The sequence below is a fragment of the Hipposideros armiger genome, unplaced genomic scaffold (genome assembly GCF_001890085.2).
Source record: "Hipposideros armiger isolate ML-2016 unplaced genomic scaffold, ASM189008v1 scaffold_302, whole genome shotgun sequence".
In the NCBI taxonomy this organism is placed as follows: Eukaryota; Metazoa; Chordata; class Mammalia; order Chiroptera; family Hipposideridae; genus Hipposideros; species Hipposideros armiger.
In genome coordinates this window covers 217004-233911 of record NW_017731652.1, presented here as the reverse complement: position 1 = coordinate 233911, position 16908 = coordinate 217004, and the positions used below count along the sequence as shown (strand labels likewise).

At 38.3% G+C, this 16908-nt stretch overlaps 1 protein-coding gene and 1 pseudogene across 8 annotated transcripts in view; one reads left to right on the top strand and one right to left on the bottom strand.

The window, feature by feature from the left end:
- Positions 1–16908, top strand: part of NEO1 (neogenin 1) — a 261075-nt gene that overhangs the window by 176492 nt on the left and 67675 nt on the right. The window lies entirely within an intron of this gene.
- Positions 1654–2901, bottom strand: LOC109391747 (protein FAM204A pseudogene; annotated as a pseudogene).

Genomic DNA, 16908 nt, shown 5'->3' with positions numbered 1-16908 from the left:
CTGGCGTCCCAAGCCAGCTCTTAACCACCACACCACTCGGCCAGCCCAGTCATGTGGTTTTCTAATCAAAGTAAATTTAAACCATTAACACATGAGGATCTTCAAAAACATCGTTTATGTAAAAAAAGATCTTCCTACTCGAAATGTTGGCATCATTGTTCTAATCTGTTATAAAAAGATGTTTCTAACTCAACTGAGCCTCCTTGGACAGGGCAGAATGTGTAATCAGCTTCCTGTTCACTGTGCCTTTATTTAGTCCTTGAATATTCTCCTAAACTGGAAATACCTATGCCCGTGGTTTCTTGTTCTAGCCACTCTTATCCTCCACTTCCCCTTCTCTATCTTGTTATTTTCTGCTGCCAGTATTTTTTCCCAGTTTTTTTTTATTGTGTTAAAATACACGTAACATTTACTATCTTAACCATTTTTAAGTGCACTGCTTATTGGCATTAAGTACATTCATATTGTGCAGCCATCACCACCATCCATCTTCAGAATCTTTTCATCTTGCAAAACTGAAACTCTATACACATTAAACAATAGCTCCCCATTTTCCCCTCCCCTCAGCCCCTGACAACCCTATTTTACTTTCTGTCTCTATGACGACTGTAGGTACTTCATATATGTATCTTTTTATGACTGGCTTGTTTCACTTAGCATAGTGTCCTCAAGGTTCATCCATGTTGTAGCACAGTGTCAGCATTTCCTACCCTTTTAAGGCTGAATAGCATTCCATGGTATGTATAGACCATATTTTGCTTATCCATTCATCCATTGCAGATGCTTGTGTTGCTTCCACATTTTAGTTATTGTAAATAATACTGCTGTGAACATGGGTGTACAAATATCTCTGACACCTGCTTTCAGTTCTTTTGGGTATATACCCAGAAGTGGAATTGCTGGATCATGTGAATTCTATTTTTATTTTTATATTTTTGAGCAATGCCACTGTTTCTCGTAGGATTTTTGGATATTTTATATGTTTCTATTTCATCTCCTCTCTTGGAGTGTTAATTATATTTCTTTTAAAAATATTTTAGTGGTTGCCCTAGATTTTACACTATCTGTTTTAACTAATGTTAAGTCCATCTTTTTTTAATCAGTTGCTTTTCTTATGTGATTATGAAGTATCAACTCTACTGAATCCAATAAAGAACCAATAATTACTTTTTTAATATTAAAGTCATTTGTAAAGACAGTATCAGTTGAGACTTTCTTGTACTTATGACATCCATTATAAACAAATGCCAATCTTAAATTCCAATTCCAGGATAAGTGCAGTTACACTGAGTACAGATAGAAAGTATAAGGAGTTCATTGGCTGTGCTACGCCAAATGGATGAAAAGTAAAACTGATTTTGTACTGTAGGTCTATATAAATAAATAAAATTTTGTCTTTTTTTCTTGTATGTATACTTAGCTTCCTTGTACAAATAACAGAACACTCAATTCCATTCACTTCAATAGGATGAACTCTTTAGAAAAAGATTGAAAAGATTTGATAATCAGCTCCCGAATTTTATGCTTATTTTTAATACTTCTGTCAATTTCCTGACATACTTAACATAAGCAGGAAAATTCAGCGAATTGAGCAATTGAAGACGCAAGAGAAAACTCAAGTAGAGACGCTATGTCTTGAAGGGCTTTGGCAAGTTATGTATATCCCATGTTGCTTTTGGTTTCTCATCTTTGTGTCAAATCCCCATGCAAGTTTCTTCTTTTTTTTAAGCAACCTGTGAATTTTCAGCTTCCTTTTTGGCTTTTACAAAGTTGTGACAGGCAATTGCTCTAGCAATTTTTGCACCAAACCCTAGGGTAGCTAGCTGGTTGCACTTCCTCAGCCTTCTCAATATTTTACTCTTCCACAGCCCATTCTATGTTCTTTTCAAGGTCCGACTTGTCAGGGGTTTTTTTGTTGTTGTTCCTTTTTTTTTCATTTTAACGGGGTTCTAACCTGTCATTGACTCCAAAATACTGATTAAGTTCCTTCTGATAGGGTAGGTAGAAAGGTAGATAAGAGTAGGAGGAGGAACCAGTCCTGGTTAGGAGGCCCCCTGCAGCTAGCCGCTCTGACTTAGGTCACAGAGGCCCTGCTCTGCAGAGGATCATAAACGGAGGTAGGCACAAAACAACTGGCTCAGCAGAACAGCAGGCTCACACGGGCCCCTAAAGCAAGAAGGAAAGATGCTGGAGAGGGATGGGAATCCATCCCGCTTATCAGAATGTACACCCTGCTTCTCAGGGCCATGGTCATGAGCTCAGACAACCTTGGGAGCAAGAAGGGGGTGTGCAAGGCACGCCAACAGGGAGAATGAGAAATACTGGAGAGGGCACAGGGAGACAATTCTACCCATAGAAATAAAAACTCTCGCACAATGTAAGGAGAGGCTGTTTTTCCCTTTCTTGGAAGGTATCTGCTTTGCTAATAAACTTCCTACTGTCCATGCTGCACAAACTGTCTTTTGACTGAATTCTTGCCCTCAAGAAGACAAGAACAGAGGAAAGCCTCTCTCCCGGTAACACTTCCTCTGGGCTTCACTTGAGTTGAGCACTGTTGACAGATTCTTCATTCTTCAATTTACCTTTTCTGGAGCATTTTTTTCTTTTTTTTCTTCTGAATCTTGAAGTTGAGGTTTTCTGTTCAGAGTGTTTTTTATGGAATTGTTGACATGTATTCCACGTATGTAAGGGAATTCTAGAAGGCCACTCTTCATATGAACTTACATCAGCCTCTGCTTCAGTGATTGGTCCATATGTAGGGAAGTCTGAGATCTCTGTAATGGTCCTGTCTTCTTTATCTTCCTGTAAGTTAAGCCCAGAGTTCTCTGATGTGTCTTCATCTTCAGAATTCAAGTTAACATCGCTTTCATTTAGGCCAGGAGGTAGCAGTTCACTCTACATCTTTTCTTAAGGTTCAAGACTGCAAGAGGGTGGCTCTGGAAAGGTATTCCTTTCCTACGTGGCTGCACAACCCGGAGCTCTGCAGATTTTCTGGTGGCAGCATTACGCTCTCTGATTACCGGGGGGTGGGGGGTGGGGGGGGTGGAATCCTGTCCCCAGCACAGCACCAAGTGCGGAAGCTTCTGGTGTAGGATGTCTAGCCTGCTGACATTCCCCTTAACTGCAGCTCTCTCACAGGATACCGCAGTCGTAGACAGCAGCCTGTTTCCCTGATCAGAAACTGGGATGGGACAGAGAACATCTCTCCCACCAACAGGCTGGAGAAGTTGCTGCAAAGCCCCTTCCAAGTATATTGGAGGCCAGCCCTGCTGACGCTCTGGTAGGCCTGCCGGTGCTTTGCTGGCCCATGCCGGGTGGCTTGGTCAAAAGGCTGTGAGGTCACCCATACTGGTTACCTCCCTACCCACACCTGGCCCTCCCCTCCACCGGAGCTGGAACCAGCTGGGAGCCAGCCACACAGTCAACCCTCCTGACTGGTTAGGAGCCCTTGCCCAGCAGCCATCTTAAGACCTCTCAGTCCATCTTTAAATAACACTATTGCTGCTTCACTTGTACTTGCAGATACTGTGTAACAGTGTATTCTCAGTTCCTTCCCACCCCTTGTGTGTTTCAGTCATTCATTTCACTTATCCATATTATTGCTTTAAACAAATAGTTTACCTTTTAGATCAATTAAGAATAAGACAAGATTTTATCTTAACCTTCATTTATTCCTTCTCTAACGCTGTTTTTTATGTAGGGCCTAGTTTCTCACCTGCTTCATTTTCTTCTGCTTGAAGAATGTCTTTTAACATCTCTTTTAGGGCAGATCAGCTAGCGATGATTCCTTCAATTTTTGATTGAGAAAATTTTTTGAAGGATAGTTTTTCTGGATATAGAATTCAAGGTGGTTAGTTATTTTTTTTTAAATATTAAGTATTCTCTCTTATTCCTTATGTCGTTTTTATAAGTAGTACTGTAATTTTTCTTGTTCCTCTACAGGTAAGGTGATTTTTTTTCCTCCAACTTCTTTAAAAAATTTCTCTTTGTCTTTGGATATGATTTGATTAGGTATGAATTTTTAAAATATTTATCTTGTTTGGTGTTCTCTGAATCTCCTAGATCTGTGGTTTGGTGTTTGTCATTAATTTTGGAATGTTCTCGGCCATTATGACTTCACATATTCTTTTCAATTCTGTCTTTCTTCTCTTTCTGCTATTTCAGTTACATGTATGTTACACCATTAGATTTTTGGGTGTTCTGGGTTTTTTTCTCTTTTTTTTCTTTCCTCTTTTCAGTTTGGGAAGTCTTTTATGACCTGTCTTCAGATTGACACATACTTTCTTCAGCCATGTCAAGTATGCTGATGGGCACATTACAGGCATTCTTTTCTGTTACTGTGTTTTTATTTCTAGCATTTCCTCCTGATTCTTTCTTAGAGTTCTGTCTCTCTGTTTACTTATCTGTTCTTGTATGTTATCCACTTTTTTCATTAGAGTCCTTGGCATATTTTTCATAGTTACTTCAAATTCCCTCTCTGGTAATTTCTACCACTATGTCATGTATTTTGTTCTGATGGTTGTTTCATTTCTTCAGACTCTTTGTGTTTTTTTCCTTGCCTTTTGGCATGCCTTATAATTTCTTGTTGGAAGTTGGGTATCTTGTATCAGGTAACGGGAACTGAGGTAAATAGGCCTGTAGTGTGAGGATTTATGTTAATCTAGTTAGGTGTTGGGTTGTGTTTAGTGTTTCTTGTAGCTATAGATACGAGTCTTCAAATTACCTCGGTGAGCTTGGGTTTTTGTCCTCCACTTGACTTTGGAACTTTCCTATGTTCTGTTCCTCAAAGGGAGCATTTCTTGCAGTTCTTTTACCTGTAATCCACTTGAGCCCCATTTGTGTGGCATTAAGATGTGGAGGAAGAGGACCATTTTATAATCTTTTGATTAAGTCTCAGATTTTAAATGGGCCTGTGCCTCATGGCTGTGACCTTCACAAGTGTTTGCCCAGTGGTATAGCTTTTGTCCCTCGTCTTCCTTCTCCCTCCCCTGCCTACATTATTCCCAGTGTATTTCCTTGAAGCCCAGTTCCATGTTGACTGGGTTGTTGAATTTCCCCTCCCCCCTCAGGTGAAACAGGAAAGCTGGAAGTTACAGCGGGCAGGACTTTCTTTCCTCCAGCTGGAATAAGATTTGAGAGTTGTGCTCTAACAAAGTCTTTTCCTTGGGAAAGGAGGCCTTGGTTGTGGAAAAGACTCTGGGCTTGTTTCGCAATGGTGGTTCTTCCCCTCCCACTGCCTAAGAGAGGAGGGTCATTTTTGGATCCTCACGGTGAGAAACCTGTGGAATTCCTGGAGGGGAAAGCCCACCAAAATAGTGTCACTTCTAAGACTGTGGCCCCCAGGAATTTCTTATTCTCATACTACTTCACACTCAGCCTCCAGCAATTTATCAGTTTATGGGTCCAGTGGTTTTTGCTTCATGTAAACAGGTCCCGGTTGCTGTATCTCTGGACTCACCTGTCTCTCCAGATTTGGGGTGGCAGTTTGCCTAGTAATTTCAGGTCTCTGATAAATCCAAGAAAAGTCATTCATTTCAAGTTTACCCAGCTTTTGTTGTTTTAGGACAGGAATGATGACTTTCAAGTTCTGTACATGTGAGAACTGAAACCAAAATCTCCTGCCTGTTTTTAATTTCCAGGATCTCGAAAAGTGTTTAAAAGAATGACTTAATTTTTTGTCTTTTTGTTTTTTAAAGATTTTGTTGGGGAATTAGGGGAGGGGAACAGTGCTGGGGAGTCAGAGGAAGGGGAACAGACAAGTTGCTGTCGTTTTGTTCTTCAGTCTAGTTGTGGAGGACGTTGCTTCACTGGCCCATGTTGGTATTGTTATCATTGCGCTCTTCCCGGGTGAGACAGATCGGTCGCCGGCCTCTGGACGGCCGTTCACAGCGGCTCTTGGCAGCTCATATCAGCTGCTGGCCGCTCACGCTGGCTACCGGCCACACATGGTAGCGTAAGGCATCCCATTGCAGCTTCACTGCAGCTTACGCCATCGCCGGCGACTCACTGCAGCCCAGCTCCAGGTTGAGCTGTTGTTCACCATGTTAGCTGTAGAGGGCAGTGTCACTGGCAGTGTCCACATTCCTACATGTGGAATCCGAACCGGGGCTCTGCTGCTCAGAGCTGGCGTCCCAAACCAGCTCTTAACCAACGTGCCACTCGGCCGGCCCAAGAATGACTTAGTTTTATGGTTCAAATCTTTAACATCTTTTACAGCTTTCCCCTTTTTGCTTATTCTGTCCCCTTTATTATTTCCTTTATTGAGTTTTGTACTTCCCGTTCATTGTGCTAATTCCAAATACTTTAGCTTTCTATACATATTTATATTTATCCCTGTTTGCCTGTTGCTGACCTATGTAGAATCTATTCATAAAAGTTGACCCTAAGGACTCTTTTGGGGGAAAGATGTTTTAAGGCTTCAGGTCAAGGGAAAAACGGGGGCAGTATGTGGCTCACTATGAGTGGAAAGGTGAGCCTGTCTGGCTGGTGTTCCAGAGATAGTTTCTTACTTAATTGTCCACATGTTTTCTTGTGCCTATAGAACATGTCTGGTTTTGCTCTGACCTGCTCATTTGAAAACTATTTTCTCCTCTGCCAGATTTGGCTCCACATTTTCTCTGTTCTTTTGTTTTCACCAGACCACTTTCTATCTTGTATGAATTTATCAACATTTCAATTTTAAGGATGGCATGTGTTTTTATTCAAGTTTTTTTTTTCTGTAATTTCAAAAGATTTTGTTGGAAGAAAAGGTAGACCTGCGTGTTCAGTCCAACTTGATACAATCTCATTCAGTTTCGATTAACAAAATAAATTTATCACTATTGATAATAGTAAGTTAGTATTAATTGAACACTTACTCTGTGCCAGGGAACATGCTAAATGCTTTCAATATATGATCTCACTTAATCCTTACATCAACACAGTAAAGTGGATGTTGGTGTTATTTGTATTTATACTTAAGAAAAATGACTTTTAAAACCACTAAGCAACCTACTCAGGATCACACAGCTAACATATATGTCAGAGCTGGGTTATGAACCTAGCCTGTCTGACAGATCCATTTAAACACTAGCAATACTGTGGATGTATAGCTTCTACCCACCAAACTCAATATACTTCAGTTCCTCACTTGCCTTACATTTTGTTACTGAAGTTGCTTTGCTTGTAAGATACAATTCCTTTCTACCAGAACCAAACTCTGTATGTCTTTCAAGGCCCTCTGCTGCAGTGCTCTTGGCCATCTTTCAGCAGAAATAAATTTCTTACATTTTACCTCATTTTTACACTTGTTTGATCTCTTTTCTAACACTGTCAACTTTCTCCTTTCATATGATCTAGTCATTTGATGCACAGAGTTTCTCCCCTACTAAACTGTAAGATCACTGGGAAAAGGATTTGTGCCTTTTATCATTTGTGGCACTTTTAATGATTCCTAGCATTGCCTGACATGTACCATTTCAATAAATATTATTAATAAATAATTGATGCATATTTGTTCAATTTAATTTTTGTCTTTAATTTATAAATGCATCCTTTTAAATAAATTTCTACATCAAGCTTGTTGACTTATAATAAATATTTGTGTGGAATTTATTTAAATATGTGTAGGGATCTTGAGCATATCTGTTTTAATCCTGCTGTTGGGATTAATATTTATGAATATCCAGGAAATGGCAAAATTGTTTTAGAATTAACTAGAGGCTCCTCATTATGCTGACATCAATAAAAGTATTTGCGTTAGCATGAAAATTTCAAGGAAATTCATAATATTTGGGAGTCATTTTCATGCTAAATATACATTTTGACTTCTTCTAGAAGTTGGAAAATCATAGATCATAATATGGCAGGTGATTCCCAAATCAAACATAAGCATCAAATAAATCATTGTTTCTGTCATATAAACCTAGAAGGAAAATAAAATAGCATATATCTGTCAAATCTTCAAATTTACGTCACAATTTCACAAAGCAATTTGTTTATAAGATATCTTTTTCATAGTACATAACTAGGAGGTTTATGCCATTTCAAACCAGTGATATATTAAATGTAGAATCCCTGAGGTTTATTAACAGTACCATTTTTTTCTGTTTCAGAAAATCAGAACTTTAGAATTACAAATTTTAACTATACAGTGATTGTCTTTACAGTAACCCTTACCATTTTCCAGTCATAGGGCATTCTTTTGCATAAGACATCCCATTCTACTGTTGAATAGAACTTTATGTTTAAAAAGTTATTCCCTACTCTAAAATCTGCCTCTATTTTCTAAAGCATCTTTCTCACCTCTACTTTGAAACTTTAGAATCTGTGAAACTCTTAAGATTATTAACACTAACTTCTAGCAGAAGTGGGGCATCCAGAGAATGGGGTAGGGCATACAGGCAAGGGGTTACAGGTATTTCTTTATATGAGTTTCCTGAAAGCAGATGTTTATAAATCAGATCATGACCATATATAGGATGTTAAGCCTAAATCATCACCATTGTGTAGCGTTATTCCTCTGCTTTAGTTCTCCTTAATTCAGTATCATTATATTTTAAATTTGGGGATGGTGGTGGAATTGTATTGGTTTGGGAAAGGGGGAAGATGTCTGTCTTTTTCTTGTGCTTCTCACTTATGAGCTTCCATGAAATATGCCTAATCTTTTGAAGAGATGCCATTGGGAACAACCATTGTACAGCTTTGAACTCATCATAACTGCCACATATTTTTCAGTGGCTCCTTTATGTGACAGATGACTCTCATGAGCAAATAATTTGCAGCTCTTCTCACATTCTGTTAGTGTTTTTATTTTTAATAAAATGCTATGATTAATAGCCTAGTATAATTGTTGTTTCCCTGTTGAGTGTAAATGCTTCATTTGAATGTCTTTAATCTGAAGAAACAGTTGTTTTATTGGACTCTAGGTGTTTTTTGGTGCTTCTCAAGGTTTTTGATGGCTTTGTTTGAGCTATTTACAGTAAGGGAAAATGAACTTCTCTATCAGACTTGTGGAGTAGGACTCAGGAGAGAAATTTGAAGGATGAATACCGAGATACTTGAACATTCATGCATATATTTTTATTATTATTTCAGAATGGGACAAGCACCTGTAGCAATTTGATTGACTTTCCAATGGCATTATAAAAATAGCTTATCTCTTTGTTTGGCCTACTGGTATTATGATGACATTGACTGGTAGATGTTATCTGAAACGCCTTATACATAGAAACATTCTCACCTTTTTTGGCTAATAAGAGTACTACTTTTACTTTATCTTAGAATGTTAGGGAGAGCTGCCTAATTTTGTGTAGCTAAAAGTCTATTTTCATGTCTTGTTTAGACACAAGTCTTTTTTAGAAATTCAGCTTGAAAAGTTTTCTTTATGATATAAATTCATATTTTAAAGTTCTTCATATCCCCACAGTTACATATTTTTTCTTAAATGTTTTTTGGTTTTTCCTTATTCAGCCACTGAAACAAACATTTATTGAATGCATCATAGATATTAGTTCCTGCAAAGGAAAGAAATGAATATAACAAAGTAAAAATACATAAATGTTTCCTATAATGACCAGAGCTTAGAAATGTTTTTAATACAGTGTTTTTTATTACAATGGTACTTCTTTGAAAGAGTACCGTATTTGCCGGCGTATAAGACGACTGGGCATATAAGACAACCCCCTAACATTTCCACTCAAAATACAGAGTTTGTTATATACTCGCCGTATAAGACTACCCCCTCTTCCGCACACCTTCCACACACCAAATAAAAGGTAAAACAATGTCAGATTTGATTTGGCCCACTGAAGTGCAAACAAGCGTATTGTATTTCGTGTCACCACATAACCGTTTTGGCGATGTTGAGCCACCATGTCTGCTACATGTTTTTCGAGTTCTGGCCAGTGTGGGGTGCCTCTTCTTAATGCACACTTACCCCTTGGCATACTCTTTAATGCTTTCTCATTTGATTTCCAGTCCCGAACCATCTTTTCTGTTACTCCATATTGTCTTGCAGCAGCACAATTATTATTTTCCTTAGCAAAGTTTATAACTTTCAGTTTAAAATTTGCATCATACTTCTTTCTTTTGGCTGGTGCCATGATAGGGATGATAGGGGTTTGACTGGTCGACATTTTCTATGCTGTACTGTACAATGGTGCAGTATTGTGGTTGGCTGTTGGCTGTATACAAAGCCTGATTTGATTGGTCCCTGCTCCCTGTTTGCCCGCCCTGTCACTATAGCAGTCTGGTCCACCCTTGCATCAGCATCTCCCTGGGACCTCACTAGTGCGCAAGTGCGAGCTCTTCAACATTCTAACAGGCACCATGATAGCGCAAAATCGCGAATCTTCAATGCATATGTAAAGAAATATACGGTAACCCGAATTTACCACACTCACAAAATCGCACACAGCCGACCATACACCCAGTATGGTATCGCGATTCGCGATTTTGCGCTATCATACTGGGTGTATGGTCGGCTGTGTGCGATTTTGCGAGTGTGGTAAAATCGCATAACAGCAAAATCGCATAACAGCCGAGCATACACCCAGCAGCGCTGCTGATGCCTGAACGGTAAGTGGAATGAAGTGGGCGGGCATCGGGAGGCCACTATGGCACGGGGCAAGCACTATGGGCAGTCTATCTGAAGTGTACCTGGCGTATAAGACGACCCCCCACTTGGAGGCATATTTTTCAGGGCCAAAAAATCGTCTTATATGCCGGCAAATACGGTATTGATAATTATTGTAATATCTTAAAAGTATTTGGAACTTGCACTGCTGGCCATGACAGAGTAACTAGTACTGGACTAGCCTTCCTGATGTAAACAGCTGGAAAATTAGGCAAAATATTTGAAATAAATATTTTTAGACATTTGAAAATATTCAGGACCATAATCCCTAAGAAAATGGAAACAAATGAGATGAGCCCCATAGTTACCCTCAGCTTTCTGCCTGGAAGCACTTTCTAGACTGCAGTACAGAGTGGGAGAGTGGAGCAGACTCAGTGAGCTAAGGAGATAGAAATCAGAGCTTAGGGCTAAAAAGGTAGTTCAGAGTTGTGGGGCAGGCTACTGGAAAGAAGAGAGATGTGTAAAGAAGTTCAAGAAAGCTGCATAGGGTTCCCCTTGAGTCTTTTACTAAACACTAAACTGCACATACACAGAGCAAGACTTTACAAATCCAGACAAAGAACATGTCAGGAAAGAATGAATATTGGAGAGCTAGGAAATTACTGGAGCATACACATGGTTGAAAAATGTTTGCATTCTATCCAATCAGATTAAAGAGACCTTGTTGAATACCCCAGGTATTCAGTGGAGCCTATAGAAAAGCTATATTTTAAAAGTAGGGCAGATATAGCTCTAGATTCAAGGCTAGTATAGAATCAGCCTAACAGCTTAAAACAGACCTTGAAGGAACAATTTGATCTGTGAGGTTAACTGCCTACCAGAACAAAGTTCAACGTTCTACTTAAGGAAAATAGCAAAATCCAAACAACCAACAGGTAGCATACATAATGGCTAGCATATAATCAAAATTAGTAGACATGTAAAGAAATTTTTAAAAGGAAAATTTGAACCATAACCTGGAGAAAAGTCGATTGGTAGAAAACAAACCCCAGAAATGGCAGACATCAGGAAATTATCAAACAAGGAATTTAAAGCAGCTATTACAAATATGTTCAAGGATATAAAGGAAAACATGAATACAGTGAGAGAACAAATGGTAGTTCAATAAAGAAATGGAAATATATTTTTAAAAAAAACTAAGTGGAAGTTCTAGTATGGAAAAATACAATATCTGAAATAACACTTTGGAAGAGCAGAAATTAGCCAGAAAAAAACTTAAGGAAAATCATGCTAACAAGTATAAATTTCTCTTTTCAACTGTCTTGTTGAAATGTGCCTAAAGGTTCACATAAATTAATGTTAATATAATCATTATTGTCATAGCTCTATACATGTAGAACATTCTTATCATATAGCTCTGTACAAGCAGTGTATATTTTCAATAGTTACATAAGTGCAGGATAGCATAGTGAAATCAACTCTTTTTGGTACCACGTAAGAAGTCTTAACGGCCTTTAGCTTTTGCTAGCTCAGTAGGTCTCATCAGTGTGATGTGGATCCCTAGAAGCTATTTTAATCTTTCAATTAGAATGACAGAAAAATATATAGCATTCTTATGTATATTTTGGCCACTTCATTTGAAGAGTTTATAGAAAGGTTTTGAAACCATATTATAAAGAGAACAGAAGAAAGAACTGGGAAAATTTGATCAAAAGAAGAGATCTACCTTCAACTACTTGAAAGTCTGCCAATTCATTCATATTTAAGAGTTGATATTGTCCTTTTTCTGTTCTAGGATCCAACTTTGGATCCCACATTGCATTTAGTTGTCACATCTCCTTCGTTTACTTCAGCCTGTGACTGTTCTTCAGTCTTTCCTCATCTGTCATGCCCATGACACTTTTGAAAATTACTGGTCAGATATTTAGTATATAATGTTCTCACTTGGCACTTGTCTGGTGTTTTCTCATGGTTACATTAGGGTTATGGATTTTTTTTTCTTTTTGAACAAGTACTGCAGAATTGTGCCCTTTTCAACACATCCATATCAGGACACATGATATCAGTATGCCTTACTATTCAGTAATGTCAACTTGATCATTGGTTAAGGTGGTGTCTGCCAGCTTTCTCCATTGTAAAGTTATTATTTTTCTCTTTGTAATTAATAAATGATTTAGGAGATATACTTTGAGGCTGTGCAGATATCTTGCTTTCCCTTAAACTTTTGGGGTAAAGCTTTTTAATTATTGGGTTGTCGGAAAAGTCATGATGCATTTTTGCAACGAAAAACAGAAAAATACGTCATGACTTTTCCGACAACCCAATACTTGGCTTTTATTCTAGAACAATTGGGTAGTCAGTCTTTTTTGTTACTGTTGCTTAGGACCTGACAGATAAGCAATATTTGTATGTCTTCTCTGCGTCTGTTCAGGTTTCCCGACAGGGGTGCTTCCTTCCCCTGCCTAGTGGTAGTAAGCCTGCTTGCCAGCTTGCTGGAACTCGTTGAGGAGGAAGACGGGGAGTTTCATGTTTTAGTACCTGGTCTTCATCCCTTGTTAGTCACCACTGAGCCCAGAACCTCTGTGACTTAGTTTCTCCTGAGTGTAAACCTCCTGTCTCCAGGGATGGGATGAAGGTGTGCTAGCCACTAATTCCTCTGTTCCCCATATCATCCCTGTCTCCTAAAGTGCTGCCAGTGCCTTGAGGTCAGTTGGTTTGCGTCTGTCAGTCTTTCCCTCTGGGGGTACTTAGATCGACTCTGCTCCTTTAGTTAATTTACTTTTCTTCTATCCATGTTTTTCATATATTTTGGGTTGGGATTACAGATATCTTCTATTTTTTTCCAAAATGGAGTTTGTGTTCCTATTTCTTGTCCTGTGTGTTGTGCGGGGGTATTTATAGAGTGGTGGACCCAGAATGTATTTGGCCTTCTGCCCTAAAATGGAAGCCAAAGTAGACTTTCAGAAGGTTATTTGCCATCATCTCTCAAGCTTTCAATTACACAAAATTTTTCACTTCTTGGAATTCACCTTACAGAAATATTTACACATATGCACAAAGATACCTACATGTATAAGAAAGTTGACAGAAACACTGCCTGAATTAGCCAAAGTGAATGAGTAAATAATGGAAATAACCTTAAATGTCAGTAACAATAAAGGGATGATTAAATAAATCGCGATATAGTTCTCTATTACAGAGCACTTGGGAATAATGAGGTTTGTTCATACATACTGACGTGGGAACTCAAAGCCATGTTACATCATACAGTAGTGTGCAAAGAGCATGTTCGGGTAGCATTCCATTCTCATGTGTATCATTATGTGTAGATTTATGTGTATATAAGTGTATCATTGAAAAGGGAAATATTTGGAAGAATGCACACCAAACTTTTAACAGCGGTATTTTGGAGACGATGAAAAGCGGAACTTTAATCCATTTACCTTGTGTACCTCTGTATTGTGTAAGTTACTTTTACAACAAGTTTATTACGTTTGGACTTTGAAATAAAAATATGAAATAAATTGCCTACAGAAGTAGTTGAACAATGACGGAGGTTTTCCGGCAGAAGTTCTCTTCAAGGAGCTCTCTCCGCTGGACACTGTCTCAGGTATCATTTATTAATAGCTCAGGATTGCCCAGACTGGGGCCCTGTTTGCGGATAAAGAGAGTTCATGATCAGTTAAGAATGAGAAATGCTAGGTTAACAAACGGGCCAGGTTTTTCTCTGATATAGCTGTGGGGGTCTTTAACATGCTAATAAGCATGGCAGATCCCCACAGTCTCCCAAATAGGATTGTTCTCTTTTTTTATGGTATACCTGTGAACATCTCCCAAAAGAAATGCTTTTGGGAACTGTACTTTGATTCACACTGCTGTTTCGTTGAGAGCAATAAGCACTGTGTAAATCTGACTCAGTTCTGAACAGTGAATTCTGAATCAAGCTGCTATGAAAGTTCCTGGGAAAAGCCAATGTAGTCAATTCCTTTACGTAAGGAATAGAAGGGCTGGAGAGAGACATGTCCCCAGGATACTTGCTTATCTTGTGAAAGCGTTCAGAAGATTTTGCAAGACGTTTTAAAACTAATCTGTTTTCAAAGAAAGATTATGAAAAAGGAACCAAGTTTGAGTTTGACCTCCTCACAGCTGCTTTGGTGAGTGGTTCAGATGAAGACCATTGGTTTCACCTGCCAGGGGCAGCGTGCCCAGCACAGAACCTGACAATCTCTGCCTAGAAAGTGCATGGATGGATGGATGGATGGTCAAAGTCATAATTAGAAAACACTAAAAGTGACACTTCATTGGTCTCTGATAATAATGGATCATTAAAGCACTGGAGCTGGATTTTGAAAGTGATATCTCAGCAGTTGAGATGATTTCCTCACGTAACAAAGTTCCATCAGAAGGCACATGACCCCTTTTCAGGAGCTCACACAGATAAGCTCACTTGGTGCCACTTAAGAGCCTGTAGAGGTCGTAGGTTTCAGAGAAAGTGCCAGTGTAAGGCCGCGCCAAGCATTTGAGCAGCAAGCGGGTCAAAGCTAGCAGCATTTTTGATGTTGTTAAGACTTTGAAAGGGTAATAGCTTTTCTCAGATTTCCCAGCTGCCTTTGACTCGCATCAGATTTACATGGTGTTTATTGCTCTAAACATAGCAGCAGTGCAAGCATGGACACCGAGGCTGAAAAGTCCATTGGTGGTCAGTAACCAGGCTGACCCAGAGCACAGCACATCCCAGAGGCAAGACTGGAAAGCAGACGGGACCAGTTTGTGGAGGGCCCTCAACTCTGTATAGAGGTGTTTGGACTTCATTCTGTAGGTAGTTTTAGGGAGCGATGCGATCAGGATTTTTATTCTCAGGAGTGAACTCTGATGGCAGAAGAGAAAGAAACCAGCATACTCCTTAATATAATCAGACACCTTTTTTAAGAAACAAAGACTTTTACTATATTTGGCCCCAGAGAGCTGTATAATTCGCTTATGCTTTGGGCCCCTTGATAACAAATTAACATTTGTAAAATCTTTGAATAATTTCTGGACATTTTAATTTTGTGGAGACTTTAGACAGAAAATTCAGATAGGTTGATTTTTTTAAGCTCAGTTGTTTTGAGCAACAGAAATGTCCTAGGACTATAACTATTGCTATGTTACACTAGAAAAAAAGTATATTAATAGTTCCAACTAGTCTAAGCCATTTCATTCTTTTAACAGTTTTATTGAAGTATAATTTTACATACCATAAGATTTACCCATTATAAGTGTACAATGTAGTAATTTTTACTAAATGTATAGAGCTGTGCAGTCATCATTACAGTATAGATAGAAAGTATTGCCATCCCCCCAAATTCCCTCAGGTCTGTCTGCAGTCAGTACCTGCCCTACCCCCAGCCACATGTAATCAGTGATTTTCTTTCTGTCTATAAAATTGCCCTGTGTAGTCATTTTATATAAAAATAGAATCCTATAATATGTAGTCTTTGTGACTGACTTCTTTCATTTAGGGTAATGTTTTTTTTTGTTTTTTTTTAATCCACATTGTAACATATATCAGTATTTGGTATCTTTTTAATTGCTGAATAAGTACTCCTTTATAAGACATACCTCACTTTGTTTACCCATATACCAGTTGATGGCCATTGGATTGTTTCCAATTTTAACTATTTTGAATCACGGTACTATGAAGGTTTGTGTACAAATCTTTGTGTGGACATTTGTTTTCATTTCTCTTGGGTAGATTCCTAGGAGTAGAATTTCTGGGTCATATGCTGTTTAACTTTTTAAGAAACTACCAGTAAAACCCTCTGTTTACAAATTAACATTATTGTGTATGTAGAAAATCATAAAGAATTAATGAATAAACTATTAAAATTAATATATGAGCTCAGCATATAAAAGTCATTTTTACTTCTGTATACTTGGAGTGAGCAATCTGAGATTGAAATTAAGAAAATTTCCTTTATAATAGCATCAAAAACAATAAAATACTTAGGAACAAATTAACAAAAGTGCACAACTTAATCTCAGAAAACTATAATATTTTTGAAAGATATTAAAGATTGAAATAATAAATGGAGACAATTAGTGTTTGTCAATTGGAAGACTAATAGATTCCTACCAGTAATGTTGAGTGTTCCAGTGTTTCCACATCCTCGCCAACACTGAGTATTGTGTACCCTTTTGACTACAGTCATTCTAGTGGATGTGAAGTGGTATTTCATTGTGGTTTTTATTTACTTTTCCCTAATGACTAGTGATGTTGAGCACTTTTTCTTCTGTTTATTAGTTTTTTGTATATTTTCTTTGGTGAAATGAAGGTTCATGTCTTTTGCCCATTTTTAAATTGGGTTACTTGT